The 19,071-nt window shown below is 42.2% G+C and overlaps 1 long non-coding RNA gene across 1 annotated transcript in view; it reads right to left on the bottom strand.

The window, feature by feature from the left end:
* LOC138373093 (uncharacterized) overlaps window positions 1-19,071 on the bottom strand; it is a 200,128-nt gene that overhangs the window by 109,459 nt on the left and 71,598 nt on the right. The gene's annotated exons all lie outside the window — the stretch shown is intronic.

Here is a 19,071-nt window from a genome sequence, read left to right as displayed (position 1 = left end):
GTTCAGGTCAACTCCTATTGAGATGGTTGCTAAAGTCGGCGATGGCCTGGTTATAACCACCTATTGAAGTGGTTGTTTAGGCCGGTGCAGGCCTCGTCCCTTAACGTCTTGGTGCAGTATTAGAGGTCAACGTCTCCTGCAACATTCATCTCCCGCCCCCCCCCCCCCCACTTGTCGCGCATCATCTATCAGCTCCTAAACACCTCTTAATCTGAGAGACGTCCCATCCTTCTCATTATCTCACATTATATATATCTCGTAATTCTGGAGGGATCTTCATCACGCAGAATGATGTTAAATTATTCATCGCGTTAGTCTCATACCCTCACCGGTGGATTCCTTCCTTCACGGGAGCAGACATGTATATATATGTGTGATCCTGGGCGACCCATGTCATCCTGGATCACCCACAAGTGAGAGGGTTACAGTAATGCTTGAGCACGCTTCTAACCATTGACAGAATATACACACAGACATTCTGTTGTGTAGATAGATAGATGGGAAACCTGCCGGTTCTATGGCCGAATCTGTGCTCTTTTTCTCTTCCCTATCTCCACACAACACCTTCCCGATCTCCCTTCCACTTATTTCTTCCCCTTCCCTCCAAATACCTCTTCCCCAACTTACCTCTCCCTATACCTTCCCCCCAACCTACGTCTGCCTCTCCGCCCTGCCTTCCACCTTCCTCTCAAACACTCCCACCCATCTCCATCCCTGTAGCCATTTTTCCTGCACACTATCTCCATTACTAAGCAAATGGATGCCCCTAGAACACAAATCTCTCATCTGTTATTCAAGCGATGAAGTCTATGGACTCGGCACTGAATATTTAATATCCTCAGCCTTCCTTAAGGAGGGGGCATTGGGGGCGTTGCCCCATTCTTGTAGGCACTGTGCTGACCCTGCCCCCCCCCCCCCTTAAGGAACTCAGATAAAGACCCCCATTAATCCTGCAAAGTTTAATGAGGCTTATCCCAATCGTCTGGCCTCCAGAACTTGAACAGACAGACATTCTCTCTTATATTGATTATAAGCAACAGAAGTTCCAAAACAGAACTTTGGAACTCACATCAGTGAACCATTCGAACTTTATTTCTTTATTATAATGCGTCGTTTCAACGATAAACATCTCTGACAAGCAATCATCCTGTCACTGACATAACGATGCCAAATCGTTATGTCAGTGACAGGATCACTGTTAGTGACAGGATCACTGATCAATCGTTATGTCAGTGTCAAAAATCATATACAATTGTAGTTTTTTCATGTCATTGACACACACCATATAACTTACACACAAGACGCCACATCCCAAACGAACAAACATCATTTCACTGAGATAAACGCCACATCACAGACAGACAAACAGCAGATCTCTTACAAAATACACTTTCCCGGAATTAATAATCGCCTCGGAACTAGCAGAAGTGCATTTTAAAAGGCTCTTAATTCCAGAAATTCAGGCACACACACACACACACATACACACACACACACACACACACACACATACACACACACACACACACACACACACACACACACACACACACACACACACACACACACACACACACACACAAATACACACACACACACACACACACACACACACACACACACACACACACACACACACACACACACACAGGGGCCTCGTGTGTGTTTTTACAGGGGCCTCGTAGCCTGGTGGATAGCGCGCAGGACTCGTAATTCTGTGGCGCGGGTTCGATTCCCGCACGAGGCAGAAACAAATGGGCAAAGTTTCTTTCACCCTAAGTGCCCCTGTTACCTAGCAGTAAATAGGTACCTGGGAGTTAGTCAGCTGTCACGGGCTGCTTCCTGGGGTGTGTGTGTGTGTGGTGTGGAAAAAAAAAAACAAAAAAAAAAAAAGTAGTTAGTAAACAGTTGATTGACAGTTGAGAGGCGGGCCGAAAGAGCAAAGCTCAACCCCCGCAAAAACACAACTAGTAAACACACACACACACACACACACACACACACAACACACACACAACACACACACACACACACACACACACACAAGGAAGTGATGTGGTGGAGGCTGACTCCATACACAGTTTCAAGTGTAGATATGATAGAGCCCAATAGGCACAGGAATCTGTACACCTGTTGATTGACGGTTGAGAGACGGGACCAAAGAGCCAGAGCTCGACCCCGCAAACACAACTAGGTGAGTACACACACACACACACATACATGAGACATTAGAAAGATTTTTTCAGTGTCAGAGTAGTTAACAAATGGAATGCATTAAACAGTGATGTAGTGGAGGCCGATTCCATACACAGTTTCAAATGTAGATTTGATAAGAGCCCAGTTGGCTCAGGAACCTGTATACCAGTTGATTGACGGTTGAGAGGCGGGACCAAAGAGCCAAAGCTCAACCCCCGCAAGCACAACTAAGTGAGAATAGCACCAGAAGAGTTTAGTTCCAACAGGTCCTAACCATATGCAATTCTCAAGCAGCTCGTTCTCGCAAGCTTCCCCAGCGTCAAGAAATCGATGTACTAAAGTGACTTATCCTAACCAACCAGGAGATCCCACGAACAGAAAACGGGTCATTATGTTGCTTTCGCGAGTCTATAATAAATTAGTTAATTTTCTAGTACGACATTTGTACCAGTTTTAGGTAAAGTATACGTCAAAATACGACGTGCTATAAGGAGGACGGTTTGTCTCAAGTCCTACCAGCGTGAACTTAAGCAGTACTCTTAGGAAGATGTATTGAAATTATTAAACATAAATAAAAGATGTAGAACATTATATATGACGAATATATATTAATTATTCATAACAAATACATATTCATTATTCATGACTATAATATAATCTTTATTCGTAAATAAAAAACAAAAAACACATAATAATCTTTATGCATAAATAAAAATAGCATAAACACACATATATCACACAAAGAATATTTTTTACTTTGAACGACTGAATAAATTCGTAGAACGATTACAGCTTACATTTATCTGAAAAAATTAAATCCACATATGTCAGAATTTTTTTATATTTTAACAGAAAATATATTGTTGATTCGCGCTTGTGTAAGACGTCAATGTCAAGGGAAATGTTTCAATCTATAATTTTCGAAATGTACATATGTATATGTATGTGTGTACTCACCTATTTATACTCACCTACTTGTGCTTGCTTACCCTGAGACGACATAAAGCCAGTAGGCTTAGACATGACTTTGACATGACATGAGCCAAAACTCAACCCCCATAAGTGTGTGTGTGTGTGTGTGTGTGTGTGTGTACTCACCTAATTGTGCTTGCGGGGGTTGAGCTCTGGCTCTTTGGTCCCGCTGAGTGTGTGTGCGTGTGTGTGTGTGTGTGTGTGTGTGTGTGTGTGTGTGTGTGTGTGTGTGTGTGGTTGTGTGTGTGTGTGGTGTGTGTGTGTGTGTGTGTGTGTTTTAAACCAAGTATATATTACTAGACACAGACAGAATGTATATAAAGAAATGTGTAGTACTAGATACAAATATATCAAAACGCAAAGTACCAAGAACTAGTATAAATAAAATACATAGTACGAGAAAAAGTATATATATATAAAATACACATTACTGGGTTATAAAAATGTATCGGGGGAAAAAAAAGATATACAAAAACTAAATGCTGGAAAGACTATATATATAGTACCGGGCAAAATTAAGTGCAAAAATTTTAGTACCGGTTAAAAGTAAATCCATAACGTTTAGTACCAGGTAAAAGTATATGCAAAAAAAAATAGTACCAGCCAAATTTGCTTGTTTGAATGTTTCTCTTGTTCACCAAACAAACAAACTATGACATAGTTGTTTGTTTCAGGCGTTATGCTATTATTTATGTTAATGCTCCCTAATAGCCAAATTACATCCAATTTTCGCATAGTTATCGTCGGATATGATTCCACTAATTTGCTTCCCATTAAACCAATTACATGACAAAATTGCATGTCGGATAATTAAATTTCATGGTTGTCTGATGGTAAATTCATTTCAACCAAAGATATGTAACACAAATATTATAAAGAGAATGTGGGAGAGAGAGAGAGAGAGAGAGAGAGAGAGAGAGAGAGAGAGAGAGAGAGAGAGAGAGAGAGAGAGAGAGAGAGAGAGAGAGAGAGAGCAAATGTGGGCGTTTACACACACACACACACACACACATCCAGAGACGGAGGCGGGACCAAAGAGCCAAAGCTCAACCCCCGCAAGCACAACTAGGTAAGTACACACACACACCACACACACACACACACACACACACACACACACACACACACACACACACACACAGCCCAACACTAAATATCTGACGTTATTCTATACATTTATCTTGTCCCCTGTTGTAGAAAATAAGTATAAGAGGAGAAACAGAAGCCAAAGACGACCTATGAGAAGGGATACAGTACCCTGAGACGACATATAAGAGGAGAAAACAGAAGCCAGAGAAGACATGAGAAGGGATACAGTACCCTGAGACGACATATACAAGGAGAAACAGAAGCCAGAGAAGACATGAGAAGGGATACAGTACCCTGAGACGACATATAAGAGGAGAAACAGAAGCCAGAGAAGACATGAGAAGGGATACAGTACCCTGAGACGACATATACAAGGAGAAAACAGAAGCCAGAGAAGACATGAGAAGGGATACAGTACCCTGAGACGACATATACGAGGAGAAACAGAAGCCAGAGAAGACATGAGAAGGGATACAGTACCTTGAGACGACATATAAGAGGAGAAACAGCAGTATGAGCAACATGCAAGTCACTATTGTCACCGCTCGTCAGATATTGCGCTCTAGTCCTGCTTCGTTAGTGCTGGTTTCCGTTTCTCTTATTCTGCAACAAGCTGTAATGTTTTTCTCTTGGAGAGAGAGAGACAGACAGAGACAGAGACAGAGACAGAGAGTGAGAGATAGAGACAGACAGATAGGCAGGCACAAACAGGAAGACAGGCAGAAACATTACAATGAGCCACAGACAGAGTCAGGTGTGGGGTGGCCAGGTCACACGTTCACACCGCCACCATGGTTCACGTGGTGACCAAGCCCACCCTTCCCTCCAAGCCTCCACTGAGACACACTGACAGACAGACAGACAGACAGACAGACAAACAGACAGAGACAAGAAGACAACCGGACACAGGCAGAGCCAGACACCAGGGGAGGGGAGCCTCGCGGCTGAGAGGACAGCGCTCGGGGGTCGTAATTCTAATGGCCCGGGTTCGATTTCCGGCGGAGGCGGAAACAAATGGACAGAGTTTCTTGCACCCTGATGCCCCTGTTCACCCAGAGCAGTAAATAGGTCCCTAAGAGTTAGACATCTACTACGAGCTGCTTCCTGGGGGATGTGTGTACGTATTAGTGAGAAATATATGTAGTAGATATAATAGAGGAAAAATAGATTGGTTAGACAGACAGGGTTTCAAGAGTTAAATAGCTCGATTCTGCAGACATAAATAATATATATACACAAAGAGACTGACAGAAACAGACAGACATTCTTTCTTATATAGATAAAAGATCTACCCAGCATATATATAAATCCAACGTAACAAAGCACTGCCTTTTCGTTGTTACAACGTTATAATAACGTTAACAAACGTTGTGATTACGTTGCAGTTATCACTGTTGAACAATAACTCAATAAACGTTTACAATAAAATGTTTGAATTTGTTTACAGGAGCTATCTTCTGTGATTGTATTTAATTAAAGGGTTTTAAACAAATATTATCTAAATTGAACGTTCTAACTTTTGCTGAGACATGAACAAGTTTTTTTATTTCATTTTCATTTTGTCAATTATTTTCTAAAAACTTCTGCAACATTTCTTATGCTTTCATTGTGATAAGATTTTTTTCCGATGGACTTTTAATTTTAATATTTAAAAAAATATTTTAAAAATATTCTGACATTAACTCTTTTTGTTTGATTAATCTTTGTTTTGTTTGTTTAATTAATTAGTCTGTTAGATTAACTACGTGGAAATTATTAGTATTGTCATATTAGACGATGCCAGCCAGTTATTATGACGGGCGATGCACAGTGGAACACGGTACACACACATAAAAACTGTGAAACTTACATGTCGAAGAACAGGGGAAAATAAAACTTGTAATGGAAACGGCGCCCATTCTTTTGAACCCTGCCCTCACCTCTCACTCTCTCCCTTCCCTCTCACCATGGCTCTCCCTCTCTTTCCCTCCCTCCTACCCTCCACACTAGGGCACCCTCACCCTCACCCACCCTCCACACTAGGGCACCCTCTCCCTCACCCACCTCCACACTAGGGCACCCTCACCCTCACCCACCCTCCACACTAGGGCACCCACACCCTCCACACTAGGGCACCCTATCCCTCGCTCCCTCCCACCCTCCACACCAGGACACCCTCACCCACCCTCCACACTAGGGCACCCTATCCCTCCTTCCCTCCCACCCTCCACACTAGGGCTCCCTCTCCCTACTAGGGTTCCCTCTCCCTGAACTAGGGCACCTTCTCATCACTCCTCCTCTCGCACCTCAGTACCTGGCGCTCACCTCACAAAAGACTCATCCTCCCGTGAGGCAGTAATACTTTTCCATCAGCCATACCCCTCCCCACCCTTCCCCAAAGCCTCCCCGCCAATACCCCAACCTCTCGCCTTCACCTTCATCCTTCTTGAAAATAGCTAGAATAATCTAACAAGTCGCTGTAAGGGTTCAGATTCAGCAAAATACAAAGTAATATTGCTGGGGACCGGAGACTGGACACAGGGGGGGGGTTGTCCTAACCCTGCTGGCTACTTTGAGGGTTGTCGCTGACTTTAGTCCTTGGATTTGTCACCGAACTACCCACTAAACACACACCGAAACTACGACGTTGATACAAAGTTCAAAGTAGTTTTTAACACCTCCTAACCAGTTATAACAACCAATACAGCAAGTTGTAATAACAACGTTCTAATACGTCATAAACACGTTAAGCCAAGATGTAACAACTTTATTACAAGTTGTAACAAGCGGAAAATAGAGACAGTTTCGGTTTGTGTTTCCAGGGTAGTTACACAGGTCACCTGAGCAAGCAGGACGACAAAGGAGCGAGCCATGGCGGTGGTGTTGACGTATGTGCTATTCCACATTCCTTGATATTTGAGAAGAGCTCACCAGGCCTGGTAACCCGGGGACCAAGCGTCCTAACTGTCCTCACCTCGCATGCCCTGACTCTAGTGGAAATATCTCTTGTGAACAAATCCACAAGGGCAGTGACGAGGATTCGAACCTGCGTCTGGGAGCATCCCAGACACTGCCTTAATCGACTGAGCTACGACAGGGTTAAAAGGGTTGAAACCGAAGTTCTACTGAACTTACTGGGATGCTCCCAGACGCAGGTTCGAATCCTCGTCACTGCCCTTGTGGATTTGTTCATTTGATGCATCACGTTAGTGTGATCTCTGTGTTTGATCTCTTGTGAATAAACTTGGGAATCTTGGGAATAAACTGTATCTCAGCAAGCAGCCCAACACTTTCTAGCCATATAATCCAGAGAGAATGTTAGTCTGAGAGTGAGACGATGTACGTACTCTTCAATGCAGTATTTGATGTAATAATTGCTCTTCATTTATGCTTTCAATTTTGTTATAGTTTCTTTATATGTGTGTATACAAAGATATATTCATATTACGCATTCATGTGTATACATAAATATAAAACAAATTACCTACATTTCTGACACATTTATATCAGTTCACAAATCGTGTTCCAAGTAGTGAGAACCGCGACGTAGAAAAATACAAGATATCTCGTGAACAAATGGTCCTTTTACCGTGTTTCTGACACTGATTTATTCCTCTTCTGATGGAGTTGGTGTGAGGTCACATTTATCCATGTAATGCCGTCTCGGCCAAGAAGAACAAACTTATTCATAGTTTATTGAACCGCGTCACTCATCCTGGGAGTAAACATGTCGCCATATGAGAATGAACAACACCCCTCCCTCAAGTCACCATCTGGTCACCACTTGGTCCGGAGACATCTCCCGTCACGCAGGGTGCAGGTCGCGCCTCACAGATCTCCAGTATCAGCTCTTGATACTGGTAATGGCTCAAAAGGGCCACTACGTACGGGCTATTCATGCCCGTGCACCTCTTGGGTGGCTTAATCTTCATCAAGCAATCCCTCAAGTAGGAAGAAATCCCCTGCTGCATCACTTATGAACCCATCCCTGCCCTTGTGTGGCAGTGCACAGTAGAAAGTTGTTTTCACATATCCATACATTAAAACATTGATTGTAACCATGATATATATGTGCTTCAGCCTACAGTTTAGACCTATTGTCTTATGTATGACCCTCTGTCCTGCGTGACAGTGAATACCAGCATTATCCTCACTTTAATAAGACTATCAAAATCCTCAGATTAGGCAAAATTGCAATTAATTTTGTCAATAAAGATGTTAATAATAATAAACTGCTGGTTGGTCATCCTGCGATTTGTATAAGCAGTCTGGTAAAGTTGTTGTTGTTGTTAAAGATTCGCTACTTGGAACAAAAAGTTCCAAGTAGCACGGGCTATGGTGAGCCCGTAGTCTGGTAAAGGCTCTGTAGCCTCAGTGGGTACTACGCCGCGGGGATCAACTCGGGCGCATGCAGTCTATTGAAGAATGCGCACTCTCAACCTCGTGTAATGGCTCTCCTCAACGTGAGACAGCATATTACTGAAGCTCCGGCTTCACGCGGGAGTGGGTGGGACGGTAAGAGATTAGACGGGTGTTTCCGACAGCGTTGGCGTACAACCAAGGCTCTCGCGAGACTCGCGCCAGAGCCTAGATATTCTGATATCACAATCGGAGGATTTACCAAACTCATCGTACATATCCTTTCATTTTACAGATAACTAAATTTTTCCGTAGTATTATTATTCAATATATGCAATTACCTTCAAGTATCCTTTCTAATAACACTGAAATAAACCTGTAATCAAAATAAACCTAAGACTTCCTAGAGAGGGAAGTCTTTGTAATGAGGGAAATAATTTGCAATGACACTATGCATACATAAATTCATGAAATTTATTGACAAATGTGAAAGATATAGTGCAGAATACAACCTCGCAGTCAATACTATCAAACATGCTGTATGTACTTAAATTTTAACTCAATGGACTCGTATTCTACATAATTTTAACAACAATTGCGAAGAATAGAGATTCCAGTAATGTATTCAAAAAACATCTGGATCTATATATCTCAAATATCTATATACATATATATATACTATATATACTATATCTATATATCATCTATATATCTATATACTCAAAGGGTCAGCTTGTTAAGTTTTCTGATGGCATCAGAAACCTGAATGGGAGGACAGATGTACTGAGGGGAAATTTAGTATTCCCAGCATCTGGCTGAAATTAAGCAGTTAATAGTCAGTCTTAGTCTGTGAACTATGGGAGCTGTGAAATACTGACTTTCAGAACCTTGCTCATTCTCGTTGCGACTTGTGGTAATGTGAATTATATTCCTTGTGACACACTACCTGCATTCTTTGCCAGACTTGAAGTGCATTATTTGTGACACACGAACATTCCTTATGATAAACGATCCGTTTTCCTTGTGATACAAGAACTATATTATTTGTGGTGAATGAGCGACATTCGTTGCAAATACAGGAACGAACCACGACCTCACGACACCAGACGTAGTTAGTAATGCACCAAATCTCTTAGGAACGATTTGGCTTTCTTATTTGTTTTTGTGGCGTAAACTTTCACTCCTGCCTCCATCTTCCTGCGTCATAACCCGACCCGAAGTTTTAATGCTTTCTTGCTACCGGACTAACGAGAGGTGTGTGGCTGCCTGGTTCTTGCCTCCCGCCACCTGTGGATATTTTATGCTGGACTTCCACATGGCTTTAATAACAGTTGATAGGTTGACCAAACCACACACTAGAAAGTAAAGGGACGACGACGTTTCGGTCCGTCCTGGACCATTCTCAAGTCGATTGTGAATGTTGATGTCAACAGATGATAGGTTGAAAAGACAAGCTGCCGAGCCTTCTTACCTGTACGGCTCTAGCGAAGCACTAGAGGGCCCCTGGTGGAGCACCAGAGAGCCCCTGGTGGAGCACCAGAGAGCCCCTGGTGAACCACTAGAGCCCTGGTGGAGCACCAGAGAGCCCCTGGTGAGCCGCTAGAGCCCTGGTGGAGCACCAGAGAGCCCCTGGTGAACCACTAGAGCCCTGGTGGAGCACCAGAGAGCCCCTGGTGAACCGCTAGAGCCCTGGTGGAGCACCAGAGAGCCCCTGGTGAACCACTAGAGCCCTGGTGGAGCGCTAGAGAGCCCCTCGTGGAGCACCAGAGAGAGACTTTGGATGAGCACCAAGTGGAGGCGGATGTATCCCCAGGTCTGTCACCGGAGGCACACATCAACAAGATAACAAAAGTGGCGAATGCGAAGCTGACGAACTTTCAGGCGCCTGAACAAGAACATTTTCAGTCCCAGTGTGGATTCCTCTCCAAAAAATGCGCAAATAAAACTAGAGAAAGTTTCGAGGAGTGTTACGAGACTGATCTCAGAAATTAGAGGAAAAGCTGACAGAACTAGACCTCGCGGCGCTGGAAACAAGAAGGAAAAGAGGCGACACACAGGCATCTTAAAAGCAGTGACAAGGTGGATACGGGCAGGACGTCGGTGCAATTTGGACAGTGAAATGAACCACAGGAGATGTTAAAAAGTGTTTCAACAGTGTGAAAGTAGTGAGCAAGTGTAATGAGCTGAAACGGGAAGCAGTTTAAGTTAATTATTACATACATAATTTCAAGAGTAGATGTGATAAGACATGGGGGCCGGAGTCTTTGCAAGTGATGCAAGGTGACTGAAAACCGGGGTCCAGGAGCTAAAGCTCATCCTGAATACGTGAACACACAAACACACACACACATTTCTAAGCATCGTAGTCGTTATCCAGGATCAGCTTGAAGCTCTACCGTTTGTGGCTTACATCATTTAATTTTCAAGTGTTCTTGACTACGTATTTTCCTTTTGCCAAATATTTTCCCATTTCACGTCACTGGAATGGGAAAATATTACACGTCACTGGGAAAATATTCCCATTCATATATTTATTTCAAGCGTAAAAACGAATCTGACACTGTTTACAGCGCTTAGGACAGACCGAACATGCTAAAGTGTTTGGCAAAGTTTAAAGACCACGACGTGTTTGATAACCCAGACCCCGGGAGGAGAAGCGTTGAAGAGTTGTGTTTCCCGGGGCTCCTGCCACACTCTTGGGCTCAGCCTCGGCTTAGTGCATAAACAACCTGACAAGATACGACCCAGTTTTTACCAGAAGCTGCATTTTTACCCGCTTATATTTATGAGTAGGTGCGAGATTCTGAGTGTGTGTTTGATGGTGCACACACTGGTGTGGAGGTGTACACAGCTCTTGGTACTCGCGTATGTGTGTACTCACCAAGATGTCTTTACGGATCCTGATATCTCCTGGTCAGTATTAGGAGCTCGCTCGCCATACGCCAATATAGGCTCGCCATAGCCCGTGCTGCTTGGAACGTTTGTTCCGAGTACCTGAATCTAAAACAACAACATAGCCATACATTACATTGGGTGCTATTGTGGGTTCCCATTTAAGGTGATAATTTCCATCGTTTTCAATTTCCATCAATTTTCCTCGTTCCACTATTGCCCAAATAGTGGAATAGTGTCACTATCGTTCCAAAATTAAATTTATACTTTGATTCTACAGCCACTTTGTCGATTCTCATAAAACCGTATTCGTTGTTATCATGTCTTCCTTTGTTCTTCCTCTTCTCCAGTTCTCAGACTTTCACTGAAGTTCATTCCTCTCAATTTCGGGTCCAGCCTTGTTAATTATCTCGGCACTTTCTCTAGGTTTCGTTTTTTGTTTCTTCCAGCATTCCACACAAGACCTGCATGTTCGGCGGCGGGCCTGACATATGCTGCGTAGCATTTTGAAGGGTTCTTAGCCTAGATTTCTAAAAGCTGTTGGGATGTATACACTGCAAACATTAATCTCCTAATGCGTCTCAGCATCAGAGTTGGAGTTATATATATCAACCCCTCAGATCTTTCTCCTTCTCTGGGAAGTTGTTCAATGTCAGGGACACGCTGTTAAGTGCGAGGAAGGGTTGGCTTCACACCTAATATACTAACAACTCAACACTTGCCTAGTATGAGGAAGTTGTTTGATATGAATGCGAGTTGTTTAGTGTTAGGACAAGTTGTTTCTTGCTGTCTTAAGCAAGTGTTTGTTGTGTCAAAATACCATCTAGACCTAACCAACTCTAAACGCATATAACGAGACAAACTTTCCCTGCTGATATGAGTGTAAAGACTCGTTTCTTGTAATGTTCTTGCTCTCGAAGCTCATTCACGAGTAGATTTATGAGTTATCACAACCACGAGACCGACTTATTGTATGTGCATTCATGATCCATGTTGTGAGTTTTTTATAGCCGTATGGCTGACTCATTGTATATGCATTAACATTTTAGAAGATATTTACACATGCATGAGGGTCTTTGCATAGTTTATTGTTTGATAGTTTTGATTTTGAGTTCATTATTGGACTGGTTTTTTTGGTTATGAATATTTTTTACACACACACACACACACACACACACACACACACACACACACACACACACACACACACACACACACACACACACACACGCACACACACACACACATACTCACACACACACACTACTCATCTATTTGTACTCACCTAGCACAAATAGGTGAGTACAAATAGGTGAGTACACACACACACACACACACACACACACACACACACACACACACACACACACACACACACACACACACACACACACACACACACACACACACACACATAATTTTGTTAATTATAAGAATAGAAGGATAATAGAATTTTGAAAATTAGCAGGTTGTAGAAGCGAACCCCATTTAAAACGTAGATACGATAGAAAACTAGATTGGGAGTCACTTCACGAAACAATCGCCAACTGGAAAGACGTAGACCAAGAGATAGAGCTCGATCCTCCTGGCACACAAATGTCGTCATCAAAAAGGGTCACTTCACACCTCTGAGAACGAGAAGTTCAAGCGTTTTATTTTCCAATTTTCAGAATTATAATACATACTTCTGGTTCATTATACATCACGGAATTTCTAATGCAACGGTGCAATTACCAGTGTCTACGACAGTGTCGGCTCCCGACAATCATAAGGCGAGTCTGGGCCCCGACAGCTGCAAGACGATCTCGACTAATTACCGCTGTTTGAGTTGTTGCACAAATGTTTCAGAATTTAATTACGAACACCAGAGAAGCAGCGAGGCTAAGGACATCGTCCCTGGGATTGCCATGCCAAGCTCTTCCAGGCTTGTATTTATGAATTATATATATATATATATATATATATATATATATATATATATATATATATATATATATATATATATATATATATATATATAGACTTTAGTTTACACACACACAACTGAACTATATCTGAATAGAGCTTAATTCTTTAATTTTGTATACCTGCATTTGGGTGAGGTGATATGTTACAACAGTTTTGGATGAGGTGAAAACAAACTTTCAACACAAGACAGAACATCTATATATATATATATATATATATATATATATATATATATATATATATATATATATATATATATATATATATATATATATATATATATATATATATATATATATATATGTCGTACCTAGTAGCCAGAACGCACTTCTCAGCCTACTATGCAAGGCCCGATTTGCCTAATAAGCCAAGTTTTCCTGAATTAATATATTTTCTCTAATTTTTTTCTTATGAAATGATAAAGCTACCCATTTCATTATGTATGTGGTCAATTTTTTTTTATTGGAGCTAAAATTAACGTAGATATATGACAAAACCTAACCAACCCTACCTAACCTAACCTAACCTATCTTTATAGGTTAGGTTCGGTTAGCTAGCCGAAAAAGTTAGGTTAGGTTAGGTTAGGTAGGTTAGGTAGTCGAAAAACAATTAATTCATGAAAACTTGGCTTATTAGGCAAATCGGGCCTTGCATAGTAGGCTGAGAAGTGCGTTCTGGCTACTAGGTACGACATATATATATATATATATATATATATATATATATATATATATATATATATATATATATATATATATATATATATATCGTATCATGTGCCCATCGTCTCGTTCTCTGGTGACTGGTATTGGTACTGTTTACGCCAAAGGGGTGAGTTTTGGTAATGCAGGTTCGAGCCCTAGTCGGGTCATGGAGTCCTTAGTACAAGTACAATGCAGCTTAGATCTAGCTTTACCATAAACCTTAGGCAAATGTATAGTAAATGTCTGATCACATTTAGCACAGAGCGGAGCCTTTCTCTTTACCATTCTCACATTAGAGCAGATCCTACAGAAGCCTCGTTTGACTTTACACGTCCCTACGGTCACGGTAGGGAGCACAGATGACATGTGTTTAATTCATCCACTATGTGCTAACAACAGATATGTAATATGTAGTAAGATAGAGCTCCAGCTCTATCTTATTAAAACTAATGATACATTTGTCAGTATAATAATAATAATAATAATAATAATAATAATAATAATAATATATACTCTCTGAACGCTACATGACAGATATTATGTGGATTGTGTGAGCAAAATATCAGCTTATTTGCATACCACAGCTGCACGGAACATCACTCTATATCATAACATTTTGCATCAAATATAAAGTGCTCGGCACACAAGTTCTGGAAGTTAATTAACACGAATCAAGTGCTTTAAACCAAAGTGATGTTGTTGTGACTTTAAGTGAAATACATATTTTAGTGACACATTGTTTAATTTGTTTGGAAATTCAGTCAGTGATACATATCGCTTTAGCGTCTGAGCGGTATGGTCAATTTCGTCAAACATTAAAGAGTAACGTTACTGGTGTGTACAGTAAGTCTCATGTCGGTTAAAAAGGGAAGCTTACTGCTTACTGTAGCTTACGTATCTGTAGCTTACCGCAGGGTCGATTATTTTACTCGTATATTCTGAGTTGCTACTTTATGTAATTTAATAAGATTTGGTAGAAAACATGAATATTAAGGTGATACCGTGAATATTAAGGCCACAAGAGGTCTGCTTAACGGCTAAAGTCGATTTATTAAAGATTTTAATGATATTATAAGTACAGGTTATTTTGAGACAGCAGTTAGATCATGTGTATTACTTGTTACCAATGTCGAATTGTTAAGGAGCAATCAACGTGAGGAAATACGTGCATCTTATTATAGAAATATGCAGAGCTTATATCTTCTCCCGTCCCCTATAATCTCGCGCCTCCTTGCCTAGTTTCTCCTGGCCTTCATCTTGCCTTATTAGTTCCACGAATCAAGCAGTGGATTCGCAGCAATTACTGAAAGTTAATGAGAAGGGTCCACTTACTCCCGGAGCTAATCTCACCCCCATTATTAGGAAAAATCTAGCTGTCAAAAAATACCACTTCGTAAATTTGTTCACCAGTGCTGCCTGCATGTTTTATTGTCGCTCTCGGAGAGTTAGTTCAGATAATGAGTGGTTATTTTTTCGTGTTTGCGTTGACCTATTAGTGACTACGGGGAAAGGGATGTCTGTCTGTTTTTGTCCAGCCTTATAACCTTGTTACACCTGTTGCGGTATAGTTTAACTGTTCTGACGTTAATATTTCGTGAAAATTTGGCTTGTCAGTCAACTCTGGCTAGTATGTACGACACACGCACGCAAGCACAGGTCCTCGCAGCCGAGTGGACAGCGCTCTGTGGTCGTAGTCTTAAGGGCCCGGGTTCGATTCCTGGTCGAGGCAGAAACAAATGGGTAGTTTCTTTCACCTGACGCCTCTGTTCAACCCTAGCAGTAAATAGGTACCTGGGAGTTATACAGCTGCGACGGGATGCATCCTAGGGATATATGTGTGTGTGCGTGTGTGTGTGTGTGTGTGTGTGTGTGTGTGTGTGTGTGTGTGTGTGTGTGTGTGTGTGTGTGTGTGTGTGTGTGTGTGTGTGTGTGTGTGTGTGTGTAAGAAAAAATATGTATTAAATATGATAGAATAAAACAAAATGTCGGGAGTTAGTACATTAGACAATTGACGTTTAAAAAGGCGGGGAGCTAACAGCTCGCTCTTGAAGGCACAAGTAGTAAATATTCTATTAGTTTCTACCTCAGTACTGGAAGTAGACGACGAGCTTTCATAAAGGGAGCAACCATTATCCACAGGAGTACTGGATATATTCTTTAATACTGGACATATCCCAGAATGTTGGATTTAGAAGAAAATAAATTATGGTCGCTATAAATACACCTGAATGCTTGATATATCACTGGATGCTCGATATACCCCTGGAGCGGGATATATTCTTGGATGGTGGATATGTTTCTGGATGCTGGATATAGCGTTTGATGCTGGATGTATCCTTGGATACCCTAGATAATACCCTAGATACCTGGATGTCGTAGATATCCATGGATACCGTAGATATCCCCTGGCCCCTCCCGCTGTAAGTCTAGAACACATCGGGTCTAAGTTACTACACGAGACACCGGGCTTTGCCTCTCCCCCCAAATTAGGGCCTCCCTCAAGCACCCCTCTGCGACGTAACACTACCGGGCGGGGCTTTTATTGCGGCAGTTGGACCAGCAAACTGTTACGGACGGCCTCATATCGGCCTCGGAATTCCTCGCCAACCCAAACAAGCTCAAATACCTTCGGTGTGCCTCAAATTACCCCCGGGTCCCTCTGCACTTGGGATCGCTTCACTCAACAGGTGACTTGAGTACTTTCCGCTTCACTCAGCAGGACACATCCTGGGTGCCCTGAGTACTACGCTTCACTCAGTAGGGATGAGTTGTGTTTACTAGGTTGGTTTCCACGTCAGTCACTCGCCTCAACTCACTCACCAACCTATTATAGGTATAGGTTAAGTAATAATTGTAATTACGAAGCAATAAGATGCTTATCTTAACATACTAAGAAGGTTAGGTAAGGTCAGTGTTTTCTATGAAGCTTTTCAAGGTAAACTAAAATATTCACAAAAAATAGTATGTCACATATGCACTTATTTAATAAGTCAATATTGACTGTAATAAAGTGCGAGAACGGGTTGCACTTACCCTTGCTTGTATCTGTTAATGTTCATGTTATTTCTCTTATTATTGTTTCAGTTAGTGTTCCTGTTATTATTATGCAACAGGATAACAGAACATATTATTCTATGTGCTATTGTTCCTATGTTGTCTCACGTCTGCGTTCTATATTAATCTATTTCCTCACCTTACTATGTTATCTTCCTCCGCCTAGCACCACCTGTTTTGCTCTCTATTGTCTCGCCCCTTTCTTTTGATTCTTCTTCCACCTCCTCTCTCATTGTTTCACCTGTTCTCCTCTCATCGCGTTTGGTCTCCCTCGTAAAGGGGGCCTCACATTTCATGACAGATTTAGTTAATTAATGACTTTGTAAGAAAATAGAATTATTTAATATTTTATATTGTTTTTGCATTATAAGCACAGAATATAAGCTACTGTCCAAAGGTTCTAAAACGTGTCTGTTTAAATTCTGACAAAATTACGAAATTTGCCAAAAACTAAAACGTATACGAAAAATATTAACAGTATTATACTAACGCGATAAGTAACCTACTGTTAAAACAGTGTCTTAAGAATAAGGTTAATCCCGCTAAACTAACACGACAACCAGATTAATGTATGTGCCAAAAACATTGAACAGTGCCACTAGACTGCCGCCAGAATTCACGAAGGTCTCCTACAGTATTGTCACTGTTATTACCACTGAGCTAACAGTGACTTAAGTGATGTGGGGGACGGAGAGAGAGAGAGAGAGAGAGAGAGAGAGAGAGAGAGAGAGAGAGAGAGAGAGAGAGAGAGAGAGAGAGAGAGAGAGAGAGAGAGAGAGAGAGAAGGAGAGAGAGGGGGGAAAGAATAGGAAGGGAAATGTAGAGACAGAGTGAGAGAGAGTAAACAAGAAATGAGAGAAAAGAAGAGGCAGAGGGGGGATGAAAAATGAAGGGAGGAGAGGGGTGAGAGGGGGGAATGTTGGGGAGAAAGGTGGAGAGGAAGAATAGAGTTGGAGAGGGGGTGTGATTGGGAAAAGGGGAGGATACAGGGTGAGAGGGTGATGACTGGGAAAGAGGGTGGAGAGGGAACGAAAGGGGGGGGAGAGTTAGAGAGCAGTGAGAGCCAGAGTTAGGGGATGTTAGAGGGAAAAAGAGGAGAGGAAAGAAGCAGGGAGAAGGGAAAAGGGGGGAGAGATTGAGAGAAAAGGTGGAGAGAAGGGTAGTGAGATGAGAGGGGGAGTTGGGGGTCGAGACCCTCCCCCCCCCCCCCCAACTGTACCCAGCAGTGGTTGCCATGGGACAAGGTTATCCAAACCCCCGTTTTGCTATTTTTAGGTGGACCCTGTTTTGTGACGTGGCCCTTGTTGTGACGTGGCTCCTGTTGCTTAGAGGTCTCGGCTGAGTGACGGCCCCTGTTGCTTAGTACTTACCTAGTTGTGCTTGCGGGGGTTGAGCTCTGGCTCTTTGGTCCCGCCTCTCAACTGTCAATCATCTAATGTACAGGTTCCTGAGCCTACTGGGCTCTATCATATCTACACATGAAGCTGTGTATGGAGTCAGCCTCCACCACATCACTTCCTAATGGTCTCTGCTGAGTGACGGCCCCTGCTGTGTGGAGCCCCTGCTGTGTGGAGCCCCTGTTGTGTGGAGCCCCTGTTGTGTGGAGCCCCTGTTGTGTGGAGCCCCTGTTATGAGGAGTTTTCACGATTAACATATCTGTTGTCCTCGCTATAATCCGCCTCCCCGTGAACTAAGGTTAAAAATCTCCATGCAAGTGTGCCTGCAGGAAGTGCCGGACTTACTGGGTAGTGTTAGGTATATGCGACTTACGCCAACACCAACAGCTTCACAGATCAAGTTATCACAAAACAAAAATCTAGCCCCGGGCAGGACTGCGGAACCACAAGAACTCTTGAAA

Source organism: Procambarus clarkii, chromosome 41, assembly GCF_040958095.1.
Source record: "Procambarus clarkii isolate CNS0578487 chromosome 41, FALCON_Pclarkii_2.0, whole genome shotgun sequence".
NCBI classification, from domain to species: Eukaryota; Metazoa; Arthropoda; class Malacostraca; order Decapoda; family Cambaridae; genus Procambarus; species Procambarus clarkii.
Note: the sequence above shows the minus strand (reverse complement) of the source record. Positions and strands in the feature narration are given on the sequence as shown.